We start from the raw sequence: 14,441 nt of genomic DNA on the forward strand, positions 1-14,441 counted from the left end.
AAGCTTTTAGGCTTTCGTTTATTTCTCCCTTCTTTCTAGTATTTTCTGTTTCCCATGCTTGGATTAGAACTGGTAAAGGAAGGAGTTCAGGAATAAAATCCTAGGTAGTCTGTTCTTCTTAATAGATCACTTGGACATGACAGGCAAAAAAAATCTCTAGGCTCAGATGGAACCAAGGGTGTCATCTCATGTTCTGTGGGAGCCAGGAAGTGGCTTCTGGAAATGCTGGAAGGGAAAAAAAACCTATTCCCTTCTGGTGAAAGGTCTGCAGTGACTCTGCTGTTCCATTTTGCTGGACATCAAGGTCTTGGATTCGAGGCTCAAGGCAGGGAGTGAAACTTCCACAGCACTGCTGCAGGATGACTGTGTAAGAAATACCTGTGCAGGAACACACTGTGTGTGTTCTGTAGTGAGAGAAAAACCCCTGTATCATGAATGTGGGCAGTTTCTGCAGGTCCATTTAGCAATTCTAACCCTGAAATAAAAGCAGAGGCTGTTTTTAGCTCCCCTCATGAAGTCCCTGTGCATCTGTTGCACCCCTGAGGGCGAGGCACAGCCACAGTCTCTGGTTGAGATCTGGGGTTCAGCAAGTAGAGCCACAATTAGGAAGCGTGTGTGTCTGCAGCAAAGGTGGATTTTGCTGATTGCTTGGGCATGAAGGCTTTGGGATCAAAACTGTGACTGAGAGATTATGAGGGATCAAGGGGGAATCTTGGTAGGACTTTTATACTCGCCTTCCCCTATCCCTTCTTTGAAAAGGAAAGTTGTTTAGATGGGGAATTCCATGGGCTGGGATCTAACTTGTTTGTCCTTCTTTGTACAGCACCTAGCACAGGAGTGCCCTTTGCTACTTGCTTGGGAATCTTTGGGATTCCTGTACTGTGCTTTGGGAAGAAAGTATTCCTGCAGCAGAAAAAGAAGGATTTTCCCCACTGCCCCTTCCCCTATGAGAGACTCTCTGTGGGTTTCCTCATTCCCTCCAGCCTCGTGAGCATGATTTTATCCCATCTCAAGGGAGACTTGAACTTCCCAGCACTGCGGTTTTCCTCTGTTTTTGTCTGGTTCAGCTTCCCACATGTGTGAGTCTGAGTGGAGCCATTTCTGGGCTCAGTCTCTGTAGGGTGCTCCCCGTGCCAGAGCTCTGACCACAGCCAAACCCTGGTCCAGGGCTCCAGGATGGGCTCTCTCTCCCCAGGTTGCCTGCTTGTACTAAATACTGGGGCAGCTCTCTAAAATACTGAAGGAACAAAGCATGCAAGGCAGTAAAATGAGGCAATTAAACCTATAAACCCAGGGTTTACAAGGGAATTTATAGTGTCAGAGGCTTTTTATAGCTTTTTTAGATTAGTTTAAATAAAAAAAAGGGGGGGAGAGAAAGAGAGAAAGAGAGAGGGAGAAAAAGAGGACCTGAAACTTGAGGAGACTTAAAAGTTCAGAGAGAGGCTTTTAGGAAGCACAGAGGGGTAATAATTAGAGGCACATTTTCCATTTCACTGTCTTTGCAAACAGAAATTAAAGGAGAAAAAAAAAAAAAAGCATGCACAGAACAACAGGCAGTTTGCATTGCTCCCACTTCCTCCAATGGTAGCATTTGATTTTCTGTTTCTGTCCTTTTTTTGTTTTTTAGGCCAGGTGAGAGCATCTCAGCACCTGGGCAAAGGGACTAAAGGGAAGGAGTGGGAAGAAATTTAGGTTTGGTTGTTTTCCCCTTCACTGGTAAAGTTCAGTGTGTGCCTTGCAAATCTGGGAGCTCGAGTTTGAGAGGTGAAATGGAGCCAGCACCTGATTAGGGCAAATTTGGTCAGGTGAGACAATAGACCCTGTGTTTTAAAGAGCTGGTTGTGTTTCACTGGTCCCTCCAGCTTCCTCTGGCATTCCACAGGCACAGCACACACACCCCCACCACGTGAGAGAGCTTGAGATTGCCTTTGGTGTGTCTGATCAGACCCATTCCTGGCTTTAGCTGCTTCTGTGTGATCTGAGGCAAAGGTGGCTCACATGCCCCAAATCCTGCATCCTTCTCTGGGGAAGCATCTCCTTTATCCAGGCCTGGTGCTTTCCAAGTGGTGTTTTTCCTTTGCTCCATTCATACAATCACAGAGTAGTTGAGGTTGGAGAGGACTGATGGAAGTCTTCTAGTCCAGTGTGCTGCTCAGAGCAGGCTCAGCCAGTTTGGGTTGCTCAGGAGTGAAGTGAAGAAGACATGGATTAACTTGGCCTTATCCATGTCTTTATTTTACCTTTCACCAGTGAGCCCATCTTTTCCTGGATCTTTCTCTTGCTACTGCTGTGCCTGTAGAAGCCTTTCTTGGTGCCCCTCATGTCCCTCACCAAATTATACCCCAGACAGGCTTTGGCTTTACTAAATCAATCCCAGCATGTTCAGACAGTGTCTCTCTGTTCCTTCTGGGCCACATGGCCCTGCTCCTACCTTGTGTATTCTTCCTTTGAGGTGTGTCAGGAGCTCCATATCCATCCACACAAGATTCCTGCTGCCTTTGCTTGACTTTCTGCTTGTCAGGATGGACCATTCCTCAGCTGGAATCAGCAGCACTTCTGGACCCCTCTTTTCTCCAGCTCTGTATCCCATGCAATTCCTCTGAGTAGATCCTTGAAAAGTCTGCTGTCCTGAACTCCAAGGCTGTGATTCTGCGTTTTGTTTTGTTGTCTTCCCACAATTTTGGTCTCCTTAGAAGTGGCCCCAAAGCCTGTGCTCGGTGATGGCATGAGAACAGTCTCACCTCATACACATGGCCACTTCTTCCTTAAATAAAGGCGAATGTCTGCTGGCCAATCTTGTCATCATCACACCCTCATCTGAATTTATACCATTAGTAAGATTACCCTTTCCATGGTGTTTGCAGGATTTTGCCTTCTGCAGTGCTGCCAGGGAGCTTTGAGTGTCAAATACTTTGCTTTGTTCCTTCTCTTTACACTCTTTTCTAGCCAGTGTATGGAATAGTTTTGGATTGTGGAGGATAGGTCCTGGGTTGTTGCTAGAATATGCAATTAGTAAATTACTCATTAACCATAGCAATTCATCATCCTTCTGCTGTGCAGCTTTTCATGTAAACCTGCCTGTTCTGTCAGGCAATGTAAGAAAAGGGCCCATCCTTTGAAAAATAAACTTACAGGAAAATAGGAAGCAGCAGCTTGCCCTTCAGATCAGCTTGAACACCTGAGTGGGACACTTTTGCTGTTGGAGGGGGCGACACAGAGGAGAGTTCCACCATCCTTGGGTTCTTCAGCAAAAGGGGGAGTTGCTCATGGTAATCTTTGGTTTGTCTGAATTAAATCATTCCTTTTGTCACAACGCAACATCCAGGGTGAAAGGCAAGCAGGGGAGACAAAACCTAAAATGAGTATGTGTGAGAGAGAGAGAGAAGGTGGAGGAAGAGGAGTAGATTCAGATCTGATACGGGCACAAGCAGCTCCAAAGCGTTACTCCGGCCAACTTGAAAAAAAGGCATGAACTGTTCTGAAATGTATTTCCCCACGAGTTCCCATCTGAAAGAAGGTTAAAAATGAAGCCCAAAATTACCCATTTCTGATCCCATTTACATGGGGGTAATTATCTTCACTGGAGATGTTATCATTTTACAGTGAGATCAGAGTCAAGCCCAGCATTTTTGAAGCTGCGCTTTAGTTTTTAAAGTCTGCAAATGTGTGTTATTGCAGTCACATGATAAATAGTTCTGCAATCAATATAGAAAGCTACTAAAAATGTGGGTTTGTCTCTGTCTAGTATGGTACATTAAGACACACGTACCATTCTACACTCTCTTTCCCTCTTTATCCTTATGCACATGTAGGGGCGGAGATTTTAAAGTACTCAATGTTTGTCAAACTGTCCCCAATGGAAAATATAACATTGACCTCAAATAGCATCCCATTTTAGGTCAGTGATGAGTGATTTTAAAAATGCTGCTGTTAAGTATATATTTAAAGAGAATCACTGGTGGAAAAGTGAGTCTGCCTTCCCTGATCCTAAAGTTCTGCTTGAGAAGCGGTGATGAGAGGGAGAAGGTGGCTGGGCAGAGCTCACTGTGTTGGTCGTCCCAGTCCAGTACTGGTTTGGTGTTTCTATTGTGATTTCCCACCTGGGATTTATTTTTTGCAATCTGAAGAGCTGCTCAAGAAAGAAAGTGAGCCTGCAATGACTCCTTCCCATCTTCTGTGTTGTCAAATGCATCAAGAAACAAAGGGCTGGCTGCCTGAAGCTTTAATAAGAATGGGGGGGGAGGGGAAAGCTTTACATTTGCTCGTTGCTAAACACAAGTTTTAGGAAGCACTGGAGTCAAACAAACAAGTTTTACGAGCGAGAAGATCCATCTGCTATCAGTGATCTTATAGATCGTCCTGTTCTCTGATACCTCAGGATTTCAAATAACATCTAATGGGCCAGAACGTACAAAGCAATCGATGTTACTCAACCTCCACAGCCCTCAGCTGCAGGTGTTTGCTGTCCCAGCACCGTGGGCTTGGAGCCAGGGCCTGGGCTCATTTCAGCCCATGTCAGCAGTTTACAGCCTGCTCAGGGCCCGGCCCCAGGTCCTTCGAGGAGAAAAGTCTTGGCCAGCAAATAGTCTTGGTCTGCTCTAAAAAAAGCTCCTTCGTTGGTAGCGCCGGGATGCAGAGCCACTGTGCTGCTTCAGTGCTCTGACCCCAAAACCTGAGCCTGCTCCCCGTGGGGTGCAGCAGCCTTGGGAGGGAGGTGGACCCACTCCAACAGCACAAAAAGGAGCAGGCAAGGGAAATTAAGCCTGTACTTCACGCATGTTTGGTCTGGTTTGCAATGCCAGTGCTCCCGGAGACCTTTGCTGGCAATGCAGCTCCTCCTGGCAGGCTCTGAGGTGCTGTCCCACAGGCAGCATTGATCTGGAGCAGCCCTCCCAGACCCAGACATGTACCTGGCTGTGCTGAATGCCTGGCAGTCTGTCTCCCCTCTGCACCAGGGCAGCTCTTACCACTCTTGGCTGCAGACTCGTGGTGGCCAGGAGAGAGTACGTGGTTGGCCTGAGAGCCTGACGGTCTGTCTCTGCCTCTCCCGCTTTCATTCGGTTGGCTCCACGTGTTATATCAAATATCTTTAAAGAGCACAGTTTGAATGATGGAGCTTATAATTCCATCTCGGGAGTTCTGATGACTCGAGCTCGGTTCTTGTGGTTTATGATGTCACCGGGACCCATCGATGGAGCCGTAGCCCCATAATTCACCGTCGCCCTGTTATTTATTCTGTGCCATAAATGGCTGCAGTTTAATCACCAGAGTAAATTGCTGAAGCATCTTTGTGGAAACTGTGATGTTACTGTAGCAGTAACTATGGCAACAGCCATTCCATCGTGGTGGCTGATGCAGAGGGAACCAGTAACTCTGAGCCCTGTGCACCCAGCGAGACAGGAGTGCCACCCTCAGAGAGGGGAACCTGAGGGACAAGCCCAGACACGCTCTCAGTGGAGAAAAATCCATTAATTGCTGCTCAGGTGCATGCACTGCGTGTCATTCGTAGTCTCTGGGAAACTGGGGTGTGGATCCAGACTTCACCAGCCTCGACAGAGTTCTGTCATTGATTTCATGCAAAGAGATTTTTAGGGAAAACTCCTGACTCCATTGTGGACACAGAAAGCAAAGCCATCTTTTCTGTGCAGTTTTTGGTTTGTTTTATTTTTCCTTTTCCAGTTCAGGTAGAAAAAAAAGAACTGAGGACACTTAAACCAAATGGTTCAGCACTTCATACAATTTAGGTTTATGTTTGGGTTTTGTATGGACAAGAGAAGCAGGAGATTCATCTGCACTGTCCTAATTCTTCTTGGCTTGTGGATTTGTGTCCCTCTCCTTACAAGGCCTTGTAGGATCTTGGATTTTAGTGGGGGGGGGGTATAATGTACCTTGATGGTACCTAAAGTTCCTTAATTCTTTTTGGCAAAATGCATTTACCAACCTGTTTAATGTCATCTGAAGATGCCTGGTGGTTGTGGATGTGCAGTTGGCATTGGAATAAGCACAGGGCTGTGATGTAGTATCCTAATAGAGCATTATTATAACATAAATGTTATTTATTGTTTCTTAGTGAAGTGAGATTTATGAGAAGGTTTTGCTTTCCAAATCTTAAGTTTCCATTCAAGACCCAGATTTTGTAGATTTCTCCCTCCCCCCCAAAAAATAAACCTCTAACTAAAACCTCTGTTTTTTCTGATTTTAAGAAAAAAGTAAGACACTTTTCAAATATATTTGTGTCTCCCTTCCTTTCTCCTTTACTTCTCTCCACTTTCTGCATTCATTAATTTTTCTCCTTGGGAAAGAAATGAGAGGAAAACCCATTCTCTGTCCATCCTATTTCAATACCCTGTGAATGTTTGCAGTGCTCAGCTCTTTTTTTTCCCTCATTCCCTCTGCTGAGCAGCCCCAGAGAAGTCCCACAGCACATGGTATCAGTGCCCTGACAGTCTGCTGCTTATGGGAAATGTCATTTTACAATGTAACTTATTATTTTTAACTAAAGGTTTATGATTTTCCACAAGGATCCATTGTTTTAAGCCGCGTAGCCAACATGTGTTTCTTGAGGTATCACTTACCTTTTAAGCAAGTAGCAGTTGAGTTTTGGTCAAGCTGTCTCTGGATTCCTACAATTATTCCATCCTGGTAACCTGATACAGCCCAGCAAGGGAAGAACAGAAAGAAAAGCCTTTTAATTTATGGTGGGTCTCAGTTCTAATCTTGTAGTTACGTAGACTTCGACTTTGCCGTGAATCATTTTTAATGACAGTTGAAGAGAAAAGAATTGAAAGGCAAATCTTACCTTTCTCATCACTGGCAGCTTCTCATAACAAATCAGACTTTTTTATGGCACAGCCTTGCAGTGTGGGTATGAAGCACGTGAAGGGCTGTCCAGCAGGAGAGCAGAGCCTTTTCCTGCCTAGCACAGGATAGATCTTTGCAGAAGCAACTTCAGAGCTGTCTGTGAGCTGCAGTTTTTCAGCTTGTGGAGTCCTAAACGCTGTTTGTGGAGTCTCTCATAAGGAAACTTGTGTTTCCTCATAAGAAACTTGACTTTCTTGGTCACCTTTTAGAAGGCCTTTGGAAGTTCTCCAGGAATGTGCTTGGAAAAAAGAGTGGAAAAAGTTGATGTCAGAAGCCCTCACGGACTTGAATGTAGCCAGAATGTCCCTCCTTCCCTCCAGCGAGCCTGGTGACATCTGCACGTAAAGAGAGATCACTGAGGGGGCTTGGGGGTCACCAGTTACAGCCCCAAGGCTGCCAGAGCTCAAGGAGTGTTTGGACAATGCTCTCAGGGACAGAATGGGGTGTCTGTGCAGGGCCAGGAGTTGGACTCAATGGTCCTTGTGGTCCCTTCCAATTGAGGATGTCCTATGACTCTATTTGCTTTGGAGCCCACGCTGTTGGTCAGAAAAGAAAATGACCTGCAGCAGTTGCTGGTTTGGTGGTTTGATCCCCATATGGGCCATTCACTCTAGAGTTGCACTCCATGATCCTCGTGGGTCCCTTCCAGCTCAGAATATTCCGTGATTCTCTGTGATCTTGCCAAGAGACCCGATTTAAAGAGCCACCCTTCTTCAGCAGAGCCCATGGCTGTGCACTCAGTAGTCAGAAGGCAGAAGTTTAATGCTGATGCCCCGAGTGGGGCAGGAGAAGGTGCTGTCAGAGCTGCTGCTGTGGTGCCCAGTGGAGTTAACAGAGAGATGCTCTCACTGTAATTGGATACTGGCAGTATCCTGCAGTGCATCCACGTGGCAACTTCCCATCAGCACTAACGTGGCTTTCTGAAAGCTCCTCTCTGTTCCTGGCATGGTCACTCCTCGTTGGTGCTGTGGGGAGCTCCCCCACCTTTTGTGAGCTTGGCCCTGCTCTGGGTGTGTCACTGGCCACGGCAAGACCCTGGGCCAGGCTGGAGCTTTTCAGGGCTGCTGAAACAAACCCACGACATTTCTTGGAGCCCAGAGGAGCAACGAGATGCCCTGCATAGCATGAATCCCCCATCACCACAGACTTTGCTTGGCTTCTGTCGTTCTTGCGTTTCCTCCACGACCTCCAACTTTTTCCTGTATGGAGACATGATTCCAACTTAGGTTGGCTACACACTGTGTTCTTTCTGACACATTTTGACAAATTGGGTTTGATTTTACCCTGGAGGTCTTTCCAGGCTTAATTTTATGATTGTGGAAGGTCATCAAAAGGGTAGTGCTATTTAAAGACCAAATTGTGTCACATTTACTCACGGGACTAATGCTCTTTTTCTTGAAGATGTCCATTCATTTCAGTGGAACCACACATGGAGTAAATTGCACCAGTTGTGAGCAGAGGCACTGGAGCCTGTCTTACTCATCTGAGTGGACTACTGAGAGAGTGAAAGTCAAGTCCTTGTCCTTGCCATTGATTTTCCAGCCCCTGTTATTAGGAGGTGGTTTTCTGGCCCCCTCTAGTGACTGCCCACATGGGAATTTACGAGTGAGATCCAACCTTTTTGCAATCAGAAACAGCCATTTCCACCCCAGGAGTAAATGGCCTAAATTTTAGAAGTGGCATTTAAAATCCTGACTTCGCTCACAACACTCTCAGGAGCATCACTTTCCAACCTGGTGGATCACATTTCCAACCTGGTGGGGCTTCTTATGGCACTGGGCAGTGCTCACAGTGGTTAAGGGTGAGGCAATTCATACTGATGTTAATGTGGTGGCACAGCCCTGGTTATACTCCCACAGTCCAAAGGTTCACGTTCCTTAATGGAAGCTGGATGTTTTTGGGGTTACAGCTGCAGTACCAAAGGGAGAGCCATGAGTTCAATCAGAGAATCTTTTAGGATGGAAAAGCCCTCTGAGATCATTGAGTCCAGCCACTCCCCCAGCACTGCCAGGCCCACCACTATTCCATGTTCCCAAGAGCCACATCTACAGGGCTTTTGAGCACTTCCAGGGATGGGGACTCCACCACTTCCCTGGCTATCCTGTGCCACTGCCTGAGCACCCTTTTCATGAAGAAATTTTCCCTGATATCCAGTCCACACTTCCCCTGGCACAGCTTTAGGCCATTTCCCCTCATCCAGTCCCTTGTTCCTTGGGAGCAGAGCCTGACTCCCCTGACTCCCCCCTCCTGTCAGGGAGTTGCAGAGCCAGAAGGTCCCCCCGAGCCTCCTTTTCTCCAGGCTGAGCCCCCCCAGCTCCCTCAGCTGCTCCTCTGTGAATCAGAATCTGTGACCTACTGAATTACAGTGAAACCTGGGGTGAGGCTTGGAGTTAATAATGAAAAGGTATTTTTCAAAGTCTTTCTTTTTCTTATGCTTTTCATGCTACTGGGACTGCAAAAGGAATCTCATTTAAAATATGAATTAGAAATTTTATACTTCTTATGGCTCTGTGTTCTTGAGAAGTAGATACTTATCACAGGCTGTTTTCTTGGGGGAGTGTGCAAGGAGCTTTTGGAACAGGTTTCCTACTTTTTGGCTAATGAGGAGTGGGACAATTATTTATTCCAAGAAGCTGGAGCAAGGTTGACAGCCTGGGGGTAGACCTCAAAGAACAGTAACAGTTTAGGCTTTAGTTGCACTGAGATCCTTTAGAAACAGCTGCCTTGATCTTTTAGTGCCCTGGTAAATCATTTATTCTGATCACCTACTTCAAATTCCCTCTCACCCATCCTATGGGATGGAAGGAGCTGGGTATAGAGCTCCTGGCCATAACCCAGCAGGTGAACTGCAACAGTGCAGAGCTTCAGCTGGGCTCCCAGAGCACCTGGCAAAGCTCCTGGGTCAGGAGCAGCCCCAGAAATTCAAATTCCTCTGACAAACAGGGTGTCTGGAGCTGGAGGTTTTGGATGGGATTTCTCCCCTCTCAGGTTGCAGGCTGCAGCCAGGACACATGCTGTTGAACACACTGCATCCCCTCTGCCTCTCCCTCCTCCCACACTGTCTTGGTGCTCCCTGACAATCTGTTTCAATTCCCCTTCACTTCAGCATGACCGGGGTCCCCCAGGTTACCCAGTGATTCATCTCTCTGGAATTTGGGAGTGCTGCTTCTCTGCTCCTACCCAGACTGGCAAGGGGGTCATTAAAGCATCAGAGATTAACCAGAACCTCTTTTGGTGAATGTTTAGGTGAAGAGCACTTGATGCCAGACGTTATTTTCCGTGTGTGACATGACACCAGACTTCACTACTGCACCTCACGTTTCTCTGTGTGCCTGGGTTTGAACACCTTTTCCAACAACAACCATATTAGAGGACCCCTGCTGCCTTGGGAATGTACATTGGGAATGACTTCAAGTGGAAGTGTGTTTGGATTGTCCTACTTCTATTTCTGAAGCCCTCTCAAGGGAGCTCGCTCGCTCTTCTCACCCCATCGCTTCCGATGGGGCCGAGTCATTGCATTCCGTGCGCGCACAGTGACACCTCGGAGAGACTTGGACTGTTCTCTTGTCTCACTTCCACTCTCTTCCAGGCTGGATGCACACCCTGGAGGTATGTGGTTTGTCTCAAGATATAAGACTTCCCCCCTCAGAAACTACATTACTTCAACAAGCCACAAAGGGCTGGCAAGAGGGAGAAGGATTGTTAGCGCAGCTTTCCTGGGAGATCTCCTCCATGGACTCCACGCAGCTGGAAACAGCCTCTCCCTCTCCTGAGCTCACGTGTGTGGGCAGACACACATTCCCTCATGCAGCAGTTTCCCTGATGTGTGAGCACAGACACAAACACTTGCTTACAGAGGCACAAATACCTTCCCTTTGTTGTCCTTGTGTGAGCACGTAGAGGCGAAAATTCTCTGAGCGCGCGTGATCGTCACCCCCTGCAACCCCCAAGCTGCTCTTCGTGCAGGTGCATCAGTGCCCCAGAGCACGTGCACCCCTCTCCTGCATGCACAGATATAGGTGCATCTACACAGCCTGCAAAGGTGTTGCAGAATTTGGAGGGAGAGATGAGCAAACTGAGCCTGAAGGGACCTCTCGAGGTTTAATCCAACCACTGTTCCAAGCAGGCTCACACTGAGTTCAGAAAAGGATGCTCAGGGCTGTGTCCAGTCAGATGTTTAAAACCTCCTGAGTCAGAGATGTGATAGCCTTTTTTTTTTTTTTTTTTTTTACTTGTACCCAGGCAGAACCTTCACTCCTTCAATGTTTCTCCTTTTTTTGACCCTTAATGTGTCTCTGACCCCCCTGCCACACACCTGAGCAAAGAGCCTGGGTCTGTCTCCCTATAGATGCCATGTGATCAAGAAGGCTGCAATTAACTGCCCCTAAAACTTGAACAGGGTGGACAAACTCCCTTCTTTTACCTTATCTCCATAAATCCAGCCCCTTGACTGTCTTCTTGGTGGCTCTCTGTTGCATTTGTTCAGCTTTATCAGCATCTTCCTGGTACTTGGGAGCTCACAACTGGGAATACACCAGATGGGATCTAACAGCTCACAGAGGAATAACAGTTTCCCTCGACCTGTTGGCACAGGTGAGTGTGCTGTGAGCTTTCCTTGCTGCCAGGTGAGCTGGGTGTCCACGTGCTCTTGGCTGGAATTGGAGGGATAGCAAAATACTCAATACAAAGCCCAAACACCGAGCTTTGCCTCTTACCAGTCTGGGCTCAGATTTAATGGATCTGAGACCTCAAACAGTTCCAGGACCCTCTCCAGGAGATCACAGCAGCTGATCCAGCTTTGGGAGAACAGGATGGATCAGATGATTTCATTGATGTGACCATTTTTGCTCCTCTTTTTTTGTTTTGGCCTTGGAGATCCACTGAACATTTTCCCTTTCCTGTATTTGGAGGGATTCAGCCATTTGAAATCCTCCTTTCCCAGTGTCCAGTGTCCACACTGGTCACAACCATAACTGCCCAAATCACAGGTTTAAAATCTTGAAGTAGTTAATTTGGGGAAGAGCCTCAGACTCCCTGGAGTCTCCTACCTACCTGCTACCTTGTGAGGCATGTGCTGAAGGGGAAGGGTATTTTTTTTTTTCAGCTTGTTTTCAGACCCCAGTTGGGAGATCCCCTGTTCATACACTTTCCAGCTTAGAGCAGAAGGGAATCCTGAGCAGAGCCCTTCAAGTGAATGGGAAAGACAGAAATACAACTTCAAGGTTTCATTTTGAGAAAAAAAAATCTAAAGGAATCTTTCACTTTTTCCAGCCTTTTCCCATTTCTTTTCAGTCAAAAGTATTTGCTAAATTTTGCAAATGCTGTTGGATAACCCAAATCTGGCTAATCCGGTATTCTGGTGACTAAAATATGAGGCTAAAAAATTCCCCCAGTGTCAGGTTGTGTTCTGTTCGTGAGGCTGATTTCACGTAACAGTAACTGTGGTGCAATCCAAACACCTGCCAGGTGGGCATTAAGTGATGTGACCTTGTGACTGTCACAGTCAGCTTGGTTTCAAACCAGGAGAAAACCTGGAGCAGGGTGTAGTTTTTGGGGAGGTGTTTCTTTCTCATTGTAGTTCTTATCTTCACCACATTTTTATGATTTATTTCTTTTTCTTTGCCATAAGTCAGCCTGCTGGTGAGAAGATGGCTTTATGCAGGAACTCTCCACCACTGCTGAAGGAGCTAAAGGCTAAAGACTCTTGTCTGTCCCCAAAAAGCAGGAAGCACAGCCATGGTTGAGGTAAGCACAGCAGCCTGAAATGGCTTTGAGTGTTTTACTCGGTGCAGTGCAGGGACCACCAGTGTGCAGAAGTACGTGTTGTACTGATGGTTAACCAGCAGATCATGGAATGGTGACCTAGGAATGCTTTCAGTCATGGACAGGTGTGGATTTGTATTTATGCACATCTGTTTTACCTGCTTAAGGCTCGGAGTTGGGGAGACTGATTTTGGGTTTGCTCAAGACCAGTATTTGCTGGAATGACTTAAGGCTGATAATATATTAATAGAAAATAGCAGTTGAGATCTATTACATATTTCCAAAGATGTTTACTTGTAAGACTTCAGTAACAATTATTTGTGAACTGTCTTTAAATTCACACAAATGTGAACACCCCTCTCAGTTCATGTTCCCGTGTGCACCCTCAGTGGGAAGTGTCTGAGGACATCATGCACGTGTGAGGAGGGATTTCTTGTTTGGTGTGGACATCCTTCCACTCAGGCAGTGCCAGGGAGATGTTCATAGAATCACAGACTGTTTTGGGTTGGAAGGGACCTTAAAGTTCATCCAGTTCCACTCCCCTGCCATGGGCAGGGACACCTCCCACCAGCCCAGGTTGCTCCAAGCCCCGTCCACCCTGGCCTTGGACACTTCCAGGGATCCAGGGGCAGCCACAGCTTCTCTGGGCAACCTGTACCAGGGCCTCCCCACCCTCCCAGGGAAGAATTCCTTCCCAGTATCCCATCTAACCCTGTGCTCTGGCAGTAGGAAGCCTTTCCCCTTTGTCCAACCCCTTGTAGAAAGTCTCTCTCCAGCCTTCTTGTAGGCCCCCTTTAGGTACTGGAAAGCTGCTATAAGGTCTTCCCAGAGCCTTCTCTTCTCCTGGCTGAAAATGCTGTCCATGTTCATGGGCAGGGTTGCAGGCTGTGTTCACCTATGTCAGGATGTGCCTCTGTCATTTTGCACAGTTCCTCCAAACCATCACACGGGTGCATTTTAGGACAGAAGGAGCCCTGGCCAATTCAGGAAGTGACACATGCTTTTACATTCAGGGGCCAAATCCAGATTTTCCCGCTGAAGCCAAAAGTATAAGCAACACAATTCCATGAGCATGTTGCCTCTGAGTGACAGTTTGAGTGCAGGGGGGTGACTGGGTTTGGCTGAGCTCTCTACTGCTCTGAAAAGAGCAGTCAATGCCCTTGACTAGAGAGTGGTGCCAAGTGCCACATGTGTGATAATGGCCAGGGGCCTGGTCACTCTGCCCAGCCAGTCCCTGAGGATTTGGATCTGGCCAGTTGCAGCCAGAATGCTTGGGAGACAAGTTTCTGTATGAAATCCTTCTCCAGTGGAAGGTATCCCTGCCTCTGGCAGGGGAGCTGGAACAAGATGAGCTTTAACCCAAAGCACTCTGTGATTCTATGTAATTTGTGTTGCTTCTCTGTAGGGACTAAAGGGTTAAATCTCTCCTTTGGCTCAGATACAGAGCACAAAGTGAAAATCTGTGACCCTGCAGGTTCCCAGGTTGCTGTTTTTGTGTGTGGATCTGGGTGTGGGGTGGGTTATCCTGCTGTTGGCAGGGGTGAATGTGTGGGAGAGCAGAGCCTGGTCACACGTCTGTGTCGGTGCAGCTGCTGATGAACACGGGGGTGTTTGTGTTGGAGCTGTCTGGGGCAGGAGGTGCATGTGCTGTGTGTTATTCTCACATCCTTGCTAGCAGCAAACAATGTCACGTCCTTACCTGGACTGCAACATGACACACACCTCAAAAACAGCAGCAACAACGAGCTCCAGAGCCACAGGAGAAAGCCAGAGCTGCTCTTTTTTTGCTCATCAGCCAGGAAATCCTGCCAGCCCCG

At 47.2% G+C, this 14,441-nt stretch overlaps 2 long non-coding RNA genes across 2 annotated transcripts in view; both read left to right on the plus strand.

Annotated features, from left to right (window-relative positions):
• LOC116795636 overlaps positions 1–10,229 on the plus strand; it is a 233,305-nt gene extending 223,076 nt beyond the window's left edge. Inside the window, exon 6 of the long non-coding RNA XR_004360115.1 lies at positions 10,108–10,229. This is a non-coding gene — a long non-coding RNA (uncharacterized LOC116795636). The remainder of the gene's footprint in view (positions 1–10,107) is intronic.
• A 1,124-nt stretch (positions 10,230–11,353) lies between these two features.
• LOC116795635 overlaps positions 11,354–14,441 on the plus strand; it is a 29,537-nt gene continuing 26,449 nt past the window's right edge. The window contains exons 1-2 of the long non-coding RNA XR_004360114.1: positions 11,354–11,454; positions 12,495–12,606. This is a non-coding gene — a long non-coding RNA (uncharacterized LOC116795635). The remainder of the gene's footprint in view (positions 11,455–12,494; positions 12,607–14,441) is intronic.

This window comes from Chiroxiphia lanceolata, chromosome 18, assembly GCF_009829145.1.
Source record: "Chiroxiphia lanceolata isolate bChiLan1 chromosome 18, bChiLan1.pri, whole genome shotgun sequence".
Classification (NCBI taxonomy): Eukaryota; Metazoa; Chordata; class Aves; order Passeriformes; family Pipridae; genus Chiroxiphia; species Chiroxiphia lanceolata.